This window comes from Macaca nemestrina, chromosome 9 (genome assembly GCF_043159975.1).
Source record: "Macaca nemestrina isolate mMacNem1 chromosome 9, mMacNem.hap1, whole genome shotgun sequence".
Taxonomy (NCBI): domain Eukaryota; kingdom Metazoa; phylum Chordata; class Mammalia; order Primates; family Cercopithecidae; genus Macaca; species Macaca nemestrina.
In genome coordinates this window covers 131,998,675-132,017,315 of record NC_092133.1, presented here as the reverse complement: position 1 = coordinate 132,017,315, position 18,641 = coordinate 131,998,675, and positions in this window count along the sequence as shown.

Here is an 18,641-nt window from a genome sequence, read left to right as displayed (position 1 = left end):
CGGCCACCTGACAGGTGGGGCTGTCCCAGCAGCTTACACATGGAACAGGGAGGCTTCACTTCTCTCCTCAGGGGCCTCTGGGGGCTGCCGCAGGTGCCCTGCCCTGGCAGCCAGGCTGCACCCTCCAGTGTGTCCTGCCCTCTTGCTTCCCTTCTTTCCTTGCCACCCACAGAGTCACTTCCTCAACGAAATTGGCCCCCTTCTCCCCATGGCTCCTGCTGATCTTTAGATAGGCTTCAGGGGCATAGTAACAGGGATGGGGCCACTTAGAGGGGTGACAAGAAAAGGCAACTGAAGGCTGGGCCAGTTGAGGGCAGGCTTGGCAGGAAGAGGGAGCGGGGGCAAAGGGCAGCTTCCAAGAGGAAAGGGAGGTGGATGGTGAGTCTGGGCCTGAGAAGGGCCCCCAAGACAGCGGATAGGGGGGTCCTTGAATCTGGTGCCTATGACCTCGGCCTTGGGGACCCAGCTCCAGGCAGGTCCTTTGGTGGCCTCTGTCTCCCTTCCCCCACTTAGGAGCTGGTTCTAGAACCTAGAATTGCCTGTAGGAGTTTCCAGCGCCCTGACGTGCAGGACTGCTACACACAACACGGCTACACAAGCTCCTGGGGTTGCCCGATCCGCTCCTTGGCAGGCCTTTGAAGCCGTGGTTGTTGCTAGAAAGGCAAGGAGGCTTCTGTGGAAAGTCCAGGGACCTGGCTCTAACCCAGCATCTGGGCAGCACTGCACTGCCCAGGCCTGCCTCCGCCTCCACCTCCACCCCGGGCCCAGCACAGGGGACAGCAGGGACCAGGTGGTATTTCGCCTTACACGTTTCCAGCTGCAGCTCCATTGTGACACGGGTACCCTACAAACTGTTGGCCCCTCCTGCCCTGTCACAAATTATCACAATTCTGCCAATATTCCTCAGTGGCACTGCTGACATTTTTGTCTCTGTTTTATTGGGTGTGCCAGCTCTCAAGAAACTGAGGTCTCCTTGCCTTGGGAAGCCCCACAGTTTGTCTGGTAACCTTGCTATCATTTTGATTATCTTTTGTAAATTTATCTAGGAATAACTACTTTCAGTGCCAGTTTAGGCCAAGTTTTTTGTTTTGTTTTGTTTTGTTTTTGTTATTGTTTTTGAGACGGAGTCTCGCTCTGTCGCCCAGGCTGGAGTGCAGTGGCGCGATCTCGGCTCACTGCAAGCTCCACCTCCCGGGTCACACCATTCTCCTGCCTCCGTCTCCCGAGTAGCTGGTACTAACAGGTGCCTGCCACCATGCCTGGCTAATTTTTGTATTTTTAGTAGAGACAGGGTGGTCTCGATCTCCTGACCTCTTGATCTGCCCGCCTTGGCCTCCCAAAGTGCTGGGATTACAGGTGTGAGCCACCGCGCCGGCTAGGCCAGGTTTTTAAAATCACTCAAGTTTTCCTTTTGAACCAGATTTTTGTTTTTTTCTCAGCTCAGTCATCCACCTCATATAGTTTTGATTCCAAGGGACTGCTTGCTGTTTCTAAAAACCAGATCCTCCAAAATGTACCAGATTTCAAAGGTACATTTTGCTGTAAGTGTACCCTGCTGGATTTTCTTTTTTTTTTGAGATGGAGTCTCGCTATGTCGCCCAGGCTGGAGTGCAGTGGCCGAATCTCAGCTCACTGCAAGCTCCGCCTCCCGGGTTTACTCCATTCTCCTGCCTCAGCCTCCGAAGTAGCTGGGACTACAGGCGCCGCCACCTCGCCCGGCTAGTTTTTTTCTATTTTTTAGTAGAGACAGGGTTTCACCGTGTTAGCCAGGATGGTCTCGATTTCCTGACCTCGTGATCCGCCCGTCTCGGCCTCCCAAAGTGCTGGGATTACAGGCTTGAGCCACCGCGCCCGGCCCCCTGCTGGATTTTCAATTCCACATCGAAGCCTGCAGCTTCCAGAGGAGCCCAGAGCCGGTGGAAAGCACGGAGCACACTGACCCAGGAAGTACAGACAGCTGGGAGGTTCTAAAGGCTGAGGGGCCGTCATGCCAGATCATTCTGAGTGGCCACAGAGAGGACAGGTGGAGAGATTTCGACTCAGTCCGGGGAACTGTAGAGCACTCAGACCGCCTGGGATGGAAGGAGCCGTTCATAAGAACATGGTCTCCCCTCCCCACGGCGCGCAGAGGCAGGGCCAGGGCTGGGGGGAGAGACTGTCCTCAAGGACGGGCCTCAGCGACACCAGTGTCAGGTGCTTGGCATGTACCTGGCTCACACCCTCCTCATCCCCATCATCACCGCAGGGAATTCACATGGCCCTGGGAACTCGGGAGCAAGACGAGATGCAGGAGTGAAAGCCCACAGGCCCGGCAGCCCCAGCGAGGGACAACCAACCAGCCCCAGCCAGGCACAACCAACCAGCCCCAGCCAGGCACAACCCACCAGCCCCAGCCAGGGACAACCCACCAGCCCTAGCCAGGCACAACCAACCAGTACCGACCAGGGACAAAACCAGCCCCAGCCAGGCACAACCTACCAGTCCCGACCAGGGACAACCAACCAGTCCCGACCAGGGACAAAACCAGCCCCAGCCAGGCACAACCCACCAGTCCCGACCAGGGACAACCAACCAGCCCCAGCCAGGGACAACCAACCAGCCCCAGCCAGGCACCCACCAGCCCCAGCCAGGAACAACCCACCAGCCCCAGCCAGGCACAACTAACCAGTCCCGACCCAGGACAAAACCAGCCCCAGCCAGGGACAACCCACCAGCCCCAGCCAGGGACAACCCACCAGCCCCAGCCAGGGACAACCCACCAGCCCCAGCCAGGGACAAAACAACCAGCCCTGACTGGGTACAACCAACCAGCCCCGACCAGGGAGAACCCACCAGCTCCAACAAGAGACAACCACCCAGCTCCTATCAGGGACAACCAGCCTCTACCAGGGACAGGCAGCCCCTATCAGGGACAACCAGCCCCTACCAGGCACCAGCAGCCCCGGCCACTCTGCATCCTGGGCCCCTCCCAGATAGTCAGTGGGGACTTCAGCAGAGAAGCCAGTTTTACATTTAAATGTTCACCACCCCTGAGAAACAGGGCTTTCCCACTTTCTACAAATACGTGTCCAGAGTTATTTTCCTTCCCCGGGGCTGGGCAGGCCTGGCTTCCTGCTCAGAGACAACACGGGAGGAAGCTGCTCGCCCCAGCGCAGGGTTTTCCACCTTCCCTTCCTTGCCCGTGGAAACATGGAGCTCTTCTTGGAGCCGGCCCCTCCCTGCTCTCCCTCCCAGCCTCCTTCTGATGAGACAGCACTGAACCCGGACTAGCCTGGCCCAGTCCAGGGACGCTGGAAACTATGAGGCCCAGAGTCCCACGGCCACCTGGGCTGACACAGAGGGGGCGATTGTGTGAACTGCAGGGCCACAGGCCCCAGTCTGGCCATCACGCACAGCACTCTCAGGCCAAGGCTGCCCTGACCTCCCGCTGGGGCCTGTACAGAGGTGGGATGACCGAGGCCCAAGTCCCAACTGCCGAGGAGAGGAGGCCCGCCCAGGAAGGAACGCCACCTGCCCCTCCTCTGCCTTCTAGGTAGGGGCCTGGGGCCCTGCCCACGAGCTGCTCTGCCTCCGCCCATCCTGCCAAGCCCGTGCTCCTTGCAGAACGGAAAGGCGACCCGCCACCCTGCCTCTCAGACATGGCCTCCTCCGGCCTTTCTCCGGAAAGCCTCTGCCAATTCCCCACAGCTTCCCCTGGCCAGGTCCCGCAGCTCTCCTAGAACTCCGACGGCACCGGAAACTGTTCCTGTACCAGCCGGTGCCACTAGGAGAGGGCAGCGTCCAACAGGAAGACCTGGGCCCGAGACACAACGCCGACTCTCCCCTGCTGTGTGCACTGAAGTTACGCAGGAGAGGGAGGCTGAAAGACTGAACGATGAGGTCATGGATGTGCAGGACTCGTGAAAACTGCCAGCCTAGGACAATCTAGGGCAGGGTTTCTGAGTGCAGGCCCCCGACGGCAGAGCACGCACCGGGGAATCTGTGAGACACACACATGATCACACTTGCCTCACGCCTGATGGATGAGAAACTCTGGGATGGGCCCCAGGGAGGTGGGATCTCAGCGTACTGGGCTGGCAAACAGAACCCGGCACGCTGCCCTGAGGAGCACAGTAGAAGATGCACGCTCAGGCGCAGCTCGAGCACGGGGCTGTGACCTCCTGGAGGTGGGGCCCCACCGTGCTGATCTCTGTACCCCCAGAACCTAGCAGGGCATCTGGCACACAGTAAGTGTTTAATAAGTAGCTTTTAAAATGAATCACTGTGTGAACACTGATAAACAGGAGTGGCTCAGAAGCATCACTGTGAGCCAATGTCACAATTTAGGAAGCAGACAGTCCAGCTCGGATAAGAGAATAGACCCAGGCCACTTTCTTGGTCCTGAGCATGACCGCCAATGACCGAGGCAGCTTCAACCCGACACAGAGCCAGGCCACACCTCCTGCACCCCCATACATGACCTCCAGGTATCCCTCGAGTAGCTCACAAGGCCACACCTGGCTGTGGCCAGCTATTCCTCCATTCGTCCTTCTAGCATGTGGCACCTGTTATGCGTATGCGTGTCTGTGGCCATCCTGAGGATACGGTGGGGAGCAGGACAGACACAGCCCCACACTCCCCAGGCTCGCAGTCCAGGGGAGGGCAGAGGACAGACAAGCGATCAAGCTACTTGCAAGAAGGTGTGGCAGCACTGTGACAAGGGAGACATGGGGCTGGGAGACTGAGTAAGGAGCAGTAGTCAGGGAAGGCTAGAAGGACGCCAAGGGGAATATTCTAGGCAGAGGGCACAGCCTGTGCAGAGACCTAGTGCCAGTCAGGAGTCAGAGGTGTGAGGAAGGCAGTGGGGGGCTCCCATGTGGCGCTGTCAGTCTCCACAGTCCCTGGATAGAGCACTGTGCCATGAGCAGGGGCACCCTGCCCACACAGGCCTTGCGTCCTAGCAGTCATTCAACAAACACTTGGGCACCATCCTAGACGCTAGGGATACAGTATAACAAAAGCAAAACATGAAGCGAGACTCTTCTCCTCTGGAGCTTACAGACTCTCGTGGTAAAGACAGAAAGCCGCCGGGCGCGGTGGCTCACGCCTGTAATCCCAGCACTTTGGGAGGCCGAGGCAGGCGGATCACAAGGTCAGGAGATCGAGACCACGGTGAAACCCCGTCTCTACTAAAAATACAAAAAATTAGCCGGGCGCGGTTGTGGGCGCCTGTAGTCCCAGCTACTCGGGAGGCTGAGGCAGGAGAATGGCGTGAACCCGGGAGGCGGAGCTTGCAGTGAGCCGAGATCGCGCCACTGCACTCCAGCCTGGGCGACAGAGCAAGACTCCGTCTCAAAAAAAAAAAAAAAAAAAAAAAAAAAAAAAAAAAGACAGAAAGCCAAGCCAAGAATGGTGTTTCAGGGTCAAGCAGAAGTCATGGATGGAATCCCTGCCCCGGAGAGACTGGGTGGGGCCAAGGAAGTTGAAGGCCAGTGTCATCACCAGGTAATCAGGAGTTAGGAATGTGCCAGCTCACCCAAGTCACGGTGCTGATCTGGCCTCTGTGACTTCAACCTGATGGTTTCAGCCTCCCGTTTGCAATCAACGGGAAGGTAGCCAGGCTTTCAGGAGAGGAAGGAACAAGGCAGCGAAGACTATGTGGTGTTATGCTTATTATACTGTACCATCATACTGTACCACAAATATTATGCATATTGTACTGATCCACATTATACTGGACATTAGACTTATAATTATGCTACACACATTGCCCTATATTAGGCTACACTATATGTACTGTACTACAGTAAACAGCCTAATGCCCGACTCGTAATCCACATTCAAATGTTCGTGCAACTACGCTGAGGTTTTTTTTCAGCTGAGAATAAGGAGCTGTTTGTCCTGCTTGGCATTTGGGGCCCGAGTGTGTCACATCCAAAGCTGGTTTTCCATCTGCCCAAGTACCAGATCTGGTCTAGATAAGCCAAAGGAAGTGGTAAATGACAAGGCCAGGGAGGTTGCTTGTGGGTGAAACCTCACTAAGGCTAAGGCTAATAACACTTAATGGGAGCCTGAATCCCAGACATCAGCCGCCCCGGCTGATCCTCTAATGACAGGCTGCGTCGTGAGTGTGCCTCCTGGGTTGGCTGCCATTGGAGGCGTCACCATGCGTGGGTCCTAACCAGGTATTGTCTCAAACAGGGCTTAGAACAAAACTCACCTCAGATTCACACTTTATTCTGTATTTCCAAAAAAGTGTTCAGGAGGGAAGAAATGGGCAGAGGTAGGAGGTAGAGTGACAATGAAGATGGGCTCTGGGCTGGGCCTGCCACTTCACAGAAGGCACAGCCTGGTCCAAGGCACCTCTATGGCTGGGCTTCAGCATCCTCATCAGATTAGTCAGGATGCGTGAGGCTATGCAGCGGCTTAACAAAATAAGCTTATTTTACTCACACTTTGTGGGCCAGGCATCCCTTTTCTACCCTGTAGCTACACTGGTAGGAGCATGTGGCCTCTGACGCTCCCAGAGGCTGCAGGGAAGGAGAGTGATCTGGAGGGTCTCATGGATTCACTGGAGGGCAGGCCTGAGGCTGACTGGCATCCTCCTTCCACGTATCACTCACCACATGGCCACACCCACTGCGGAGGGACCAGGAAATGCAGCCACCTCTCCAGGAAGCAGCAATGCCATGGGGAAAGCATGATCCAGTCCTCGCCCACTCAACTGTTCAACCCCTTTATTCACTCAGTTTGGGGAAGGCACCTAGTATGTGCTGGGCATCACGTTAAGTGCTGGAGCCACAAAGATCACTCTGTCCTCAAGAAGTTCAGTAAGTGAGACACACGAAGAGGTGTCGCATTAGAGTTCTGGACAGGTTTCTGTGGGAGCAGCAAAGAGAGGCACCGACCCAGCCCAGGCAAAGGAGGTGGGCAGCGGTGTGCTGGTAACTGTTCAGCAACTGGCTCTCTGAAGAAACATGTATGTGTGCATGTTGACTTATAATTTTATAAATTCTAATGATACAAAGGACACAGAGCACACAACTTACAAATAATGTTAAAATATTCCATTTCACATAACAGACTGATGCTCAGTTTTTATTGATTTTTTGCCAAACATATTCAGCCATGATTTGACAGAGTTGCATCTTACTCTGCTCTTTCCCCAACAAGTGTCCTTAAATCCAATAAGTGAACAGGTGGTAAACCATTTCTCCCCTTCGTGTTATTTGTATTAAACCGAAGCCTCTTTTTGGCTTTGGCAGCATGTATTTCTGAACTTGTCAATGACACGAGCAGCTTCTTTGCTGAATCACAGAATAATTTCCAAATGTGAGAAAAATATTTCCTCTACTTTTTGTGTTATTCACAATGGCATGGTTACAGGTACAATGCACCATTAAGTTTAATCTGTATTACTAACATCACTGCAAAGAATAATCAACAGAACCATAAATCAAGCCTGATTTATAGCAATTGCCAATTGCAATGGTGCAAATATTCCCACCATGGCCCATTTCCAGCTACCAATCTGACGATATCGAGCTCAGAGTCAGTAAGAGACACGCATGAGCAAATCATCACATGGTGGTCTCCCTCCATACAGACATAGTGGACATAAATAACATCAAAAGTATAGAAAATAGTGATATGGGCCAGGCATGATGGCTCATGCCTATAATCCCAGCACTTTCAGAAGCCAAGGTGGGCAGATCACTTGAGGCCAGGAGTTTAAGACCAGCCTGTCCAACATGGTGAAACCCCATCTCTGCCAAAAATACATAAAAATTAGCTGGGTGTGGTGGCGCACACCTGTAATCCCAGCTACTCAGGAAGCTGAGGTAGAATTGTTTGAACCCAGGACGTGGAGGCTGCAGTAAGCCGAGATTACATCATTGCACTCCAGCCTGGGCAACAGAGACTGCATTCCAAAAAAAAAAAAAAAGAAAAGAAAAAGTGGTATGATTAGGAAGTGATGAATTTAGAGTACTTATTACCTTTGTCTTATGTGATTGTACGTTTGCCTAATTTTAAAATGATGGCTGTGTTTAACACCTGGCTCATAAAATTCCTGAAATTGTACCCATCAGTCTGGCCAGCCTGGACAAGCCAGCCCCAGCAGTCAGGGAAGACAGGGCCCGGCCTACGCTGAGTGACTGGATGCCTTGGAGTTAGTGATTCCGGAAGGAAAAGGCAGGCCAGTGCAGAGCCAGCAGCCAGGGCTAAGCTGAAGGGCAAAATGTCCTGGGCTTGAACAGGGTTGAACAGGGTGACCACACAGCTTACCACAGACTGGCCTGGGCAGTCCTGGTGATGCTTGGTGTCCCCCAGCCCATTTTAGTTTCAAAAGCACCTGTTTAGTGTGGACATTACATACTTTCCTTGTGACACTTGCAGAGCCATGGCCCTGTGGGTCCCTAGAACTGGCTAAAGAACTGGGGTGGGCAGGGCTCATGAGCAGAGGCCAGGCTGGGAGGGCAGGGGTGAGTGCAGTGGAGGAGGCCGGGCTGGGAGGGCAGGGGTGAGTGCAGTGGAGGAGGCCGGGCTGGGAGGGCAGGGGTGAGTGCAGATGGAGGAGGACAGGCTGGGAGGGCAGGGGTGAATGCAGATGGAGGAGGACAGGCTGGGAGGGCAGGGGTGAGTGCAGATGGAGGAGGCCAGGCTGGGAGGGCAGGAGTGGGTGGAGATGGAGGAGGCCGGGCTGGGTGGGCAGGGGTGAGTGCAGATGGAGGAGGACGGGCTGGGAGGGCAGGGGTGGGTGGAGATGGAGGAGGCCGGGCTGGGAGGGCAGGGGTGAGTGCAGATGGAGGAGGCCGGGCTGGGAGGGCAGGGGTGAGTGCAGATGGAGGAGGACGGGCTGGGAGGGCAGGGGTGAGTGCAGATGGAGGAGGACAGGCTGGGAGGGCAGGGGTGGGGGGAGATGGAGGAGGCCGGGCTGGGAAGGCTGGGAGGGCAGGGGTGGGTGGAGATGGAGGAGGGCAGGGGTGGGTGGAGATGGAGGAGGCCGGGCTGGGAGGGCTGGGAGGGCAGGGGTGGGTGGAGATGGAGGAAGCCAAGGGAAGGAAAAGGTGGTAACAAGTATGGCAGGCACTTTCTGGGAAGCTGGAATAAGGGAAGGCACTGGGAGCCACCCACTGGTGCCAGGGAGAATTCCATTACAAGGAGCAGCTGAACTCAGCTGTCTCCAGAGCCAGGGGCTGTGTGGGTGGCTTCTCCAGGGGAACAAGGGTGTCCCCCGTCCCTGATCAACTAGGGTGTCTGTCATTCATTGTTGGCCTCACAAAGCTGGCGAGGGAACAAGAAAAAATATGCACACAAAGTTCAAGCGCGTCGCACCTAGCTTTCACAACACATGGGAGGAGATGGCAGGATGGGGTCAGAATCCCCTACCCGTGGGAGGCCTGGGGCTCCTAGGTCTCAGCCGGAGCGCCCCAGGTTAAGCATCCCCTCAGAGACTGGCAAAGGGGGTGGGGTTGTTCCAACAGCCAGTTCCCGTCACTCTCTCCCCCAACCAGCAGCCTCCCAAACGCCCAAATCCCGAATCTCTCCTGGCCTCCTTTTCCCCACAGTGGGGACAGGGCATAGCTGGCCCGTCTCCTGGAGGACAGAGCCAGGACCAGGCCAGCAGGCCCTTCCTCCGCTGCCAACATGCAAACACACCCATGTGTGGTGTCCAAAGCCAAGCCACTCTGTGGCAAACCAGCCAAAGACAGAAGATCCCCAAACCCAAATGTTCTGAAATCTTTTCCAGGCTTTCAAACCTTGGCTCAACAAGGCAAAGGAGCTAGGGAACAGTCTTTGGCCTTGAAAGATGAGAAGGTCGAGAGCTCTCCACGATGCAGGGTAGTTGCCTTGGATGACAGCATTTTTTTTTTTTTTTTGAGACGGAGTCTCGCTCTGTCGCCCAGGCTGGAGTGCAGTGGCCGGATCTCAGCTCACTGCAAACTCCGCCTCCCAGGTTTACGCCATTCTCCTGCCTCAGCCTCCCGAGTAGCTGGGACTACAGGCGCCCGCCACCTCGCCCGGCTAGTTTTTTGTATTTTTTAGTAGAGATGGGGTTTCACCGGATTAGCCAGGATGGTCTCGGCCTCCCAAAGTGCTGGGATTACAGGCTTGAGCCACCGCGCCCGGCCTGATGACAGCACTTTATAAAGAGAGAAACAGAATACAGCTAAGTGCTGCTCTGAAGACCCTCTCTTTGAATATCAGTATCAGGTTATTTCATCTTCACATTGAGCCTGTGGAGTAGGTTCTACTGCAGGAAACTGAGGCACGGAGCAGGTGGGTAACTTCCAGATCCCATAGCTGATGAATGTCAGAGCTGCGACATGGACCCAGGCTGCCCCCTCTCAGCTGCGATGCTGAGCCGACCCCTGCACAAGGGCCTTGTTCTTGGTCCTTTCCTGCCACTGTGGGAACTTGGAGCCTGGAAGTTACACTGTATGTGACATCAGAGCCACAGCCGGCCCAGGTCACAGGGCATACAGCTTAGATGCTTTGAGAGACACTTCTTAAGGTAAAGACTATAAAACTGTGATGTGAAGAGCTCAGGCTTCAAAGCAGCCCAGGCCAGCCAGGGAGGCTGAGCTGGAGGCTTCTCTAGCCTCGTGGTAGATGGGCCCTGCCCCAGAGGACGTCCCCGATGATCTACGCCAGGGCTTCCTGGAGCCCTTTCTCCTCCAGGCAAGAGAAGCCATGTCCCGAAAGCCCCGCAGGAAGGGTCTGAGGGCAAATTCACAAGTAGCCCGGCCTCTTGTCACGCACCACTGAGGCTGACTCCCGGGTGGGGCCCAGATGCCGAGTGATTCAGGGGAGGCCCTGGCAGCCCGCCTGCCCTGACGCTTGAGTAACCAGGGCAAGATGTGGAAAACCCCCTGACCAGACCCGAAACCGGTGGGAGTGTTAAAGTTTAACCCACCCAGGGTCAGGAACACGGCCTGAAGCCAAAGCAGACGCCCTGCAGGAGAAAAGGCCCATTTCTTTCCGGGCACCGCCAATGGCTTTTCCTTTTTAAGAGGCATAGACACGGTCACAGACGGCCCCAGGGAGATGCCTTGGTGTGGAGGGACCAGTCCACTGCAGGCCCTATCTTGGGTTTCAAAGATTCAAACACCACCAGCACCACCGACTAGAATGTTCTCTGCCATCGAAGGCCCCTCACTGGCCACGTCCCTCTTGCTTCCCTAACAAGACAGCTGGGCAAGGCTGGGGTCTGTGGGGCAGGATGGCCTCTGCAGAGGAAGGGGCCCAAGTGAGGGAAGTCTGCGTCCTGGGTCCAGAGGCCCGGGGTGGTGTGGCAGAGTCCAGGTGGGGTGAGGAGAGCTACTGGGCAGCAGGGGGCCTGATGCTGAGTCTCAGAGCTGGGGGCAGTGAGGGGAAGGCAGTGCCCCAGGGAGGAGGCAGCATGGGATGAGGCCAGTCACAGATGAAGGGAGGGACCCAACACGTCCACAAGAACAAATGAGCTCACCGGGTGCAGCAGCCGTTCACGCCTGTCATCCCAGCACTCTGGAAGGCTGAGACGGAGGGATCGCTTGAACTCAGAAGTTTGAGATCAGCCTGGCCAACATGGAGAAGCCCTGTCTTCACAAAAAAACAAACAAACAAAAAAATGAAAAATTAGCTGGGCATGGTGGTGCACACCTGCAGTCCCAGCTACAGGTGGGACACTGATAGATACAGAAGCAAGCATGGATGTAAAGCACGTACATGCGTGTGTATCCCCAGCTCAGTCCACTCAGGGCTGAGGGCTGGGATACCCAACATCCACGAGCACAAACAGCACCCAAACACTAACTTCTGAATTTCCATTCCCCACTAACAAAGAATCAGGGAGGCCGGGCGTGGTGGCTCAGGCCTGTCATCCCAGCACTTTGGGAGGCCGAGACAGGAGGATCACTTGAACCTAGGAGTTTGAGACCAGCAGGGCAATACAGTGGGACTCCATCTCTATAAAAGATGAAGAACTTAGCCGGGCATGGTGGTGTACACCTATAGTCCCAGCTACTTCGGAGGCTGAAGTAGGAGGATTGCACCACTGCACTCCAGCCTGGGCAACACAACAAGACCCTGTCTCTGAATATAAAATTAAAATAAAAAGAATCATAGCTCCCGAGAGAGATGGCTGACTCCAGAGTTTGGGCAGGGAAATGATAAGATGAGCCTGCGACATACATTTTTGGGCCAGAGGTAAGGAAGTGCTCAAAGAATGATGGAGACAGGTCAAAATAACACAGAAGTCAGCTTGAAGGGACTCTCACTAACCAAATCTGGCCTAATTTGAGCATAAAATAAATAATATAATAACAAATAGATTGTAACCCATTACAACCCATTGAAAATGGGAAACCACGTAAGGCCACACCTGTATTAATTATATCCATTAGTTATATTATTAACTACAATTATTTCATGAGTAATGAGATATTTATATAGTTCCAGAGCAACTCTTCTTGAAACATTTAATTACAAAGGAAAAATCACTTCACCTGGAGAAGCCTGGCCAATTCTACCTTCATCAAGTGACTCAAGTGACACCAGAGAAGGGGCAGATGAAAATGGTGTGCCTGGCCAGGCGCGGTGGCTCATGCCTATAATCCCAGCACTCTGGGAGGCCGAGGCGGGCGGATCACGAGGTCAGGAGATCGAGACCATCCTGGCTAACACGGTGAAACCCCGTCTCTACTAAAAATACAAAAAAATTAGCCGGGTGTGGTGGCGGGCGCCTGTAGTTCCAGCTACTCAGGAGGCTGAGGCAGGAGAATGGCGTGAACCCGGGAGGAGCCTGAAGTGAGCAGAGATCGCGCCACTGCACTCCAGCCTAGGTGACAGAGTCAGACTCTGTCTCAAAAAAAAAAAAAAAAAAGAAAATAGTGTGCCCGTGGAGAGAGCACCATGACAGCAGCACTTGCTGCTATTCCTACCACAGACGAAACCTGCCTCCAAGCATGAGAAGACCTCAGAAAACCCCACTTGAGGGGCATCCCATAAATACCCAAATCTGCAAAGCTTCAGAATAAGATCATGCAAGTCGGCTGGGCGCCGTGGCTCATGACTGTAATCTGCACTTTGGGTGGCCAAGGCGGGCATCTCACCTGGGATCAGGAGTTCAAGATCAGCCTGACCAACATGGTAAAACCCCGTCTCTACTAAAAAAAAAAAAAAAAAAAAAAAAAAAAAAAATTGAATATTAGCTGGGCGTGGTGGTGTGCACCTATAATCCCAGCTACTTGGGAGGCTGAGGCAGGTGAATTGCTTGAACCCAGGAGGTGGCGGCTGCAGTGAGCTGAGATTGCACCACTGCACTCCAGCCTGGGCAACAGAGTGAGACTCCACCTCAAAAAACAAAATAAAAATAATAAAAAAAAAGATCGTGAAGTTAATAACAGACTGGGGCCCTCTCCCAGACTGAAGGAGTCTAAGGAGATACATCTGCATGAAACTGTAGGCAACGCGTTTCGACAGTGGATTCTGTTGTGACACAGGACATCATGGAGAAGACTGGGGAACTTTGACTAGGCTGTGAGGAGTGGCTGCTGGTGATCGAGCAACACTAACTTCCTACCAAAGACAAAACCTGCCCCCAAGCACGACAGCACAGGTTTTGTCTCTGGTAGGAACAGCAGGAAGTGCTGTTATGTCCTCATGGTGTTCTCTCCAGGTGCCCACCATTTCTGTCGGTTTTTATACTGGTATTGTGGTTCTACAGAATGCCCTTCTTTGTAGAAAAAACACACCAAAACAGTTGGAGGTGCTGAGGCACCATTTCAGCAATTATTTCCCAAATGATTGAGGGGTGAAGGAATGTTCACTGTACTTGTAACTTCTCTGTAAAAGTTCCGAGGTTGTTTCTAAATCCATCTATCAGTCTTCCATCAAATTCTAGGTCTCAGAGATGGCCGGGAACTCAGGAGAACCTTCGGGCATGGAAGGGTTTTGTTATTCCCATTTTATAGGAGAGATTGTTGAGACAGAGTGGGTAATGCAGCAGGTCTTTGGCCACCTATTTAATAAGTGGGCTGAAGGTGGAGATGGCAGGAGCCTGACATAGAGCAGCCCAGGTTCCCAGCCAGCCCTCCGCAAGTACACCTCCCACCAGGACCTGGTGCTTCTGCAGTGGAGGCCATTCCCAATTAGGTCATTTCCACCTTGAAAGATCAATGCTGGCTGGGCACGGTGGCTCATGCCTGTAATCCCAGCATTCTGGGAAGCTGAGGCGGGTAGATCACCTGAGGTCAGGAGATCGAGACCAGCCTGGCCAACATGGCGAAACCCTGTCTGTACTAAAAATACAAAAATGAGCCAGGGGTGGTGGTACATGCCTGTAATCCCAGCTACTCAGGAGGCTGAAGCAGGAGAATCACTTGAATCCAGGAGGTGGAGGCTGCAGTGAGCCAAGACTGCGCCACTGCCCTCCAACCTGGGCGACAGTGAAACTCCATCTTTAAAATAAATAAAAACAAAAAAAAATCAATGCCATCCCAAGCACAAAAGAAAAAGCCATAGAGTATTAGGCATGGACTTGATGATCAGAGCTAAACTGGGATAGCTGGGCCCATCCATTTATGTATAAAGTCCTCTCAACAACAAAATCCTCCCTCGAAGCCCCTTCAGGTCCGCTGAGGGGAGAGGGCAGGGCAGGTGGAGAAGGAATTCATCAAGCAAAGCTTTCCCCAGGAGACAGGTAGCAGCCACTCGTGAAAGGACAATGAGACAAAGACATTTATTTTAAGGGAACGAGTCCCTTGCTCAAAGATGCGAAGATGAAGAAATGGAAGGTAAGAGCAGGAGTTCTGTGGGAAGCAGAAGCGGCCCTTAATCTTGCCCTTGAAGGTCGTGAGAAATGCTTTCGTCTGTGTCCGGACAGGTCAGACCCCAGGGGACCACCCACCCGCCCCCTACAGCACAGCCCAGGCCCAGCCGGACACCAGAAGGCCAAGCTCATCACTGAGGTGAGAAGTCATGAAAGGTGCCAAGCTCCCTGGTGGGTGTGGGGCAGCACCAGGGCCTAAGTGTAGGCAGGCTGGCTCCAGGACTGTGTCGGGCTGTCCCTGGGGACACAGAAGTGATGCCAACTGGGTGATTTTCCACTTAAGTCAAACTACAAGACATCAAATCAAAGATGGTCGCCATCTCTGAGAAATGCAATCCACCACAGACTTGAATTTAAAAGTTTCCCCAGGTTCCTGGGGTGACAGAGCATTATGGAGGGACAGTGACATTTATTTTTACAAACAGGGAAACTGGTCTAGAGCCACTCCGTGACTGGTGAACAGAATATCTTTTCCCCCTGCCCTCAGTTTGAATGAAATAACCAGGGCCAGCTCCCCTTTCTAGAAGCATTGGCCAGTCCGCCCACCTTCAAGTGGCCACAGGCCTACAAGGAAGGAGGCTGCCCGGAATAGCTTTCTTTTCTGTTTTCCTACAAACTAACCTCAAGATGTAGTCCCTATGACCCTAGGAAGGTGAGGCCCCGCGTATGCTGAGCCCTGTAGCATGGTGTTCCACATGCATGAGGAATTACAAAACCACTGCACCCAAAGGGAGGGCATAGGGAGCCCCGCTGAGCTCTGAGCTGCAGTAGTAGCATCAACTTACCTCTGTAATAAACAGACCCGAACAACACTGGCTTAAACAGAATCGGTACGGCCTCCATGCCGAAGTTCCAATGGTGGACAGAGCCAGTATGGCAGCTCCACAGCCATCAGGGACTCAGAGCCCCTCAAATTACAGTCATGGGCACACTGGCAACAGACTGCATATACAACGGAGGTCCCCTAACATGAGAATACTGTATTTTTACTGTACCTTTTCTATGTCTAGATACACAAACACCATGTTACAACTGCCTCCGGTACTCAGTGCAGTCACATACTGCCCAGGTTTCGAGCCCAGGAGCAGTACTCCGCCATATAGCCTGGGTGTGTAGCAGGCTGCCCGATCTAGGTGTGTAAATACACTCTATGATGTCCTCACAGCAAGAAGATCACCTGGTGACTCATTTCTCAGAATGTATCTTCCTCATTAAGTGAGGTGTGACCTTATTTTCTCTGCCATTCTCAACACGAACTTCCATGTTGGGACCCAAAATAGCTGTTCCAGTTCCTGCCATCATATTCACAGTCAAGCCAAAAGGAAAGCAGCCTGGAAACAGGTAAAGGCACACCACTTCCTTTCAAACACACGACCCAGAATTCGTACACATCTTGTTTTCATTCCCACTCCATGAGCCAGGATTTGTCACGTGGTCACCGCCAGCTAAAGGTGAGGCTGGGAACCTAGCAACTCTAGTACTAAGTGAAAGGGTGAAAATGCACAGTAGAACCGGGTGCAGTGGCTCACACCTGTAATCCCAGCACTCTGGGAGGCCAAGGCGGGTGGATCACAAGGTCAGGAGGTCGAGACCATCCTGGCTAACACAGTGAAACCCCATCTCTATTAAAAATGCAAAAAAAATTAGCCAGGCGTGGTGGCGGGCTCCTGTGGTCCCAGCTACTCGGGAGGCTGAGACAGGAGAATGGCATGAACCTGGGAGGCGGAGCTTGGAGTAACCCGAGTTGGCACCACTGCACTCCAACCTGGATGACAGAGCAAGACTCCGCCTCAACAAAAAAAAAAAAAAAAAAAAAAAAGAAAATGCACATAGGGCATCAGTTAGCAGATTCCAGCACAAGAGTTGTGCATTTTATTTTATTTACTTATTCTGAGACAGAGTCTCACTCTGTCGCCCAGGCTGGAGTGCAGTGGCTCAATCTCCGCTCACTGCAAGCTCCGCCTCCCGGGTTCCCGCCATTCTCCTGCCTCCGCCTTCCGAGTAGCTGGGACTACAGGCGCCCGCCACCACGCCTAGCTAATTTTTCGTATTTTTAGTAGAAACAGGGTTTCACCGTGTTAGCCAGGATGGTCTTGATCTCCTGACCTCATGATCCGCCCACCTTGGCCCCCCAGAGTGCTGGGATTACAGGCGTGAGCCACCGCGCACCGGCTGAGTTGCGCATTTTAGCATCAAGAACTTCCTTTTCTGCCACCCTAGCACAACCAGGTCTAAACTGGAGCCAATTCTCTTGGCTAAGAAGTGCACGCTGGGCCTGAGCCAGACTAGACCAGAGTGTCCCCTCAAACTCTCAGGAATCTTTTTTAAAGTTTAAAAAAAAGTCTGTTTCCTGGACTGGAGTGCAGTGATATGATCTCGGCTCACTGCAACCTCCGCCTCCCACTTGCAAGCAATTCTCCGGCCTCAGCCTCCTGAGTAGCTGGGATTACAGGCGCCCATCACCACACCTGGCTAATTTTTGTAGTTTTAGTAGACAAGGGTTTTCGCCATGTTGCACAGGCTAGTCTCGAACTCCTGACCTCAGATGATTCGCCCGCCTCAGCCTCCCAAAGTGCCGGGATTACAGCATGTGTGAGCCGCTGCCGCGCCTGGCCCAGAATCTACTATTCCACACTCTCTTGCCTGTTGGCTGGGTCCGTCCCTTCTGCTGGAGGATCAGGCCTCCCAGCCTCCTGCCCTGTCACTGGAGAGTCAAGCTCCTGAGCATGCCCCTCTACACAGTGAGCCTCAGTCTGGCCAGGGAGGATGAGAAAGGCGGGCAGGAAGAGGCAGTGGGCCCCCAGGAGAACCAAGGCTCCCCTGGCTAAGGTGAATTTTCAAGCTCATCAACCAGTGCTAGCACTACCTACAGATGTGGAGGCTAGGGCAGCCCGGGTTGCAGACCCAGCCTGAGCCAATGCTGCTGTGAGACAAAAGGCAAAAATGCCCCATGCCCGCCAGCAGACCCAATGCTGGAGTCCCGAGAGACTGGGATAGGGTCCTCCAGTAGTCAGGCTGCACGTGTGGCTGGCAGTGGCATCCCTGGGGCTCCTTTCAACCCAGCCGGCTTAAAGCAGCTCTAGGGCCCACAGGAGGGGCCATCTGGCCTGGGCATTCTGGCAGCTTTAGCAGGCGGCAGGGACGGGGAACTCAGCCCACGCGTCTAACAGCTCTGCGGCCTGGAAGCGGCCACGGAGCCTGGTGATAACACAGGGCTTCAGTGTCAGAGTTACCAGATTGGGTATCTCGTGGTGACGGGCGAGTTACCTGATACCTACACGTCCTGGTTTTCCATCTATGACACGGAAACGGTCGTTCCTGTGTGGTGGATGGCAACACGTGGGGCGGGGGGAGCCCTTGCTACACCAGCCGCTCGCATAGCGCATCTCTGTGCCTCAGTTTCCTCACGCAGACAGGCAAGCGGACTGTCCACCCAGCAGGGCAGACGAGGAGGACACCGGGCCCCGCCTGCCTCCTCCTTGCTGCTCCTCTGCGGTCCCAGGTCTCGGCTTAGCTGTCTCCAGCGGGGAGGCCCACGCTGGCCCGCCTGCTCCCGGGAGGTCGCACTGGCCTTCGGTGCCGAGGTGGTTGCGCCATCCTCTTTGCGTGTCTTGTCCCTTCTGCTGGGTCCTGGCCGATGTCGTGACCCGCCGTGACGGGCAGAGGAGGCAGAGCCGAAAGGCCGAGGCACGGCACCGCGCTCCGTGCTAACGGCAAAGGCTTCTGGCAGTGGAGGGCCGGCACAGCAGGAGGACGCCAGCCCAGCAACCGCACGTGGTGCTGCCCTGCACGCGACTGAGGCGCACCGGAAGCAGGGAGCACTTTCAGTGTAAGGGGATAGAGGAAGTCC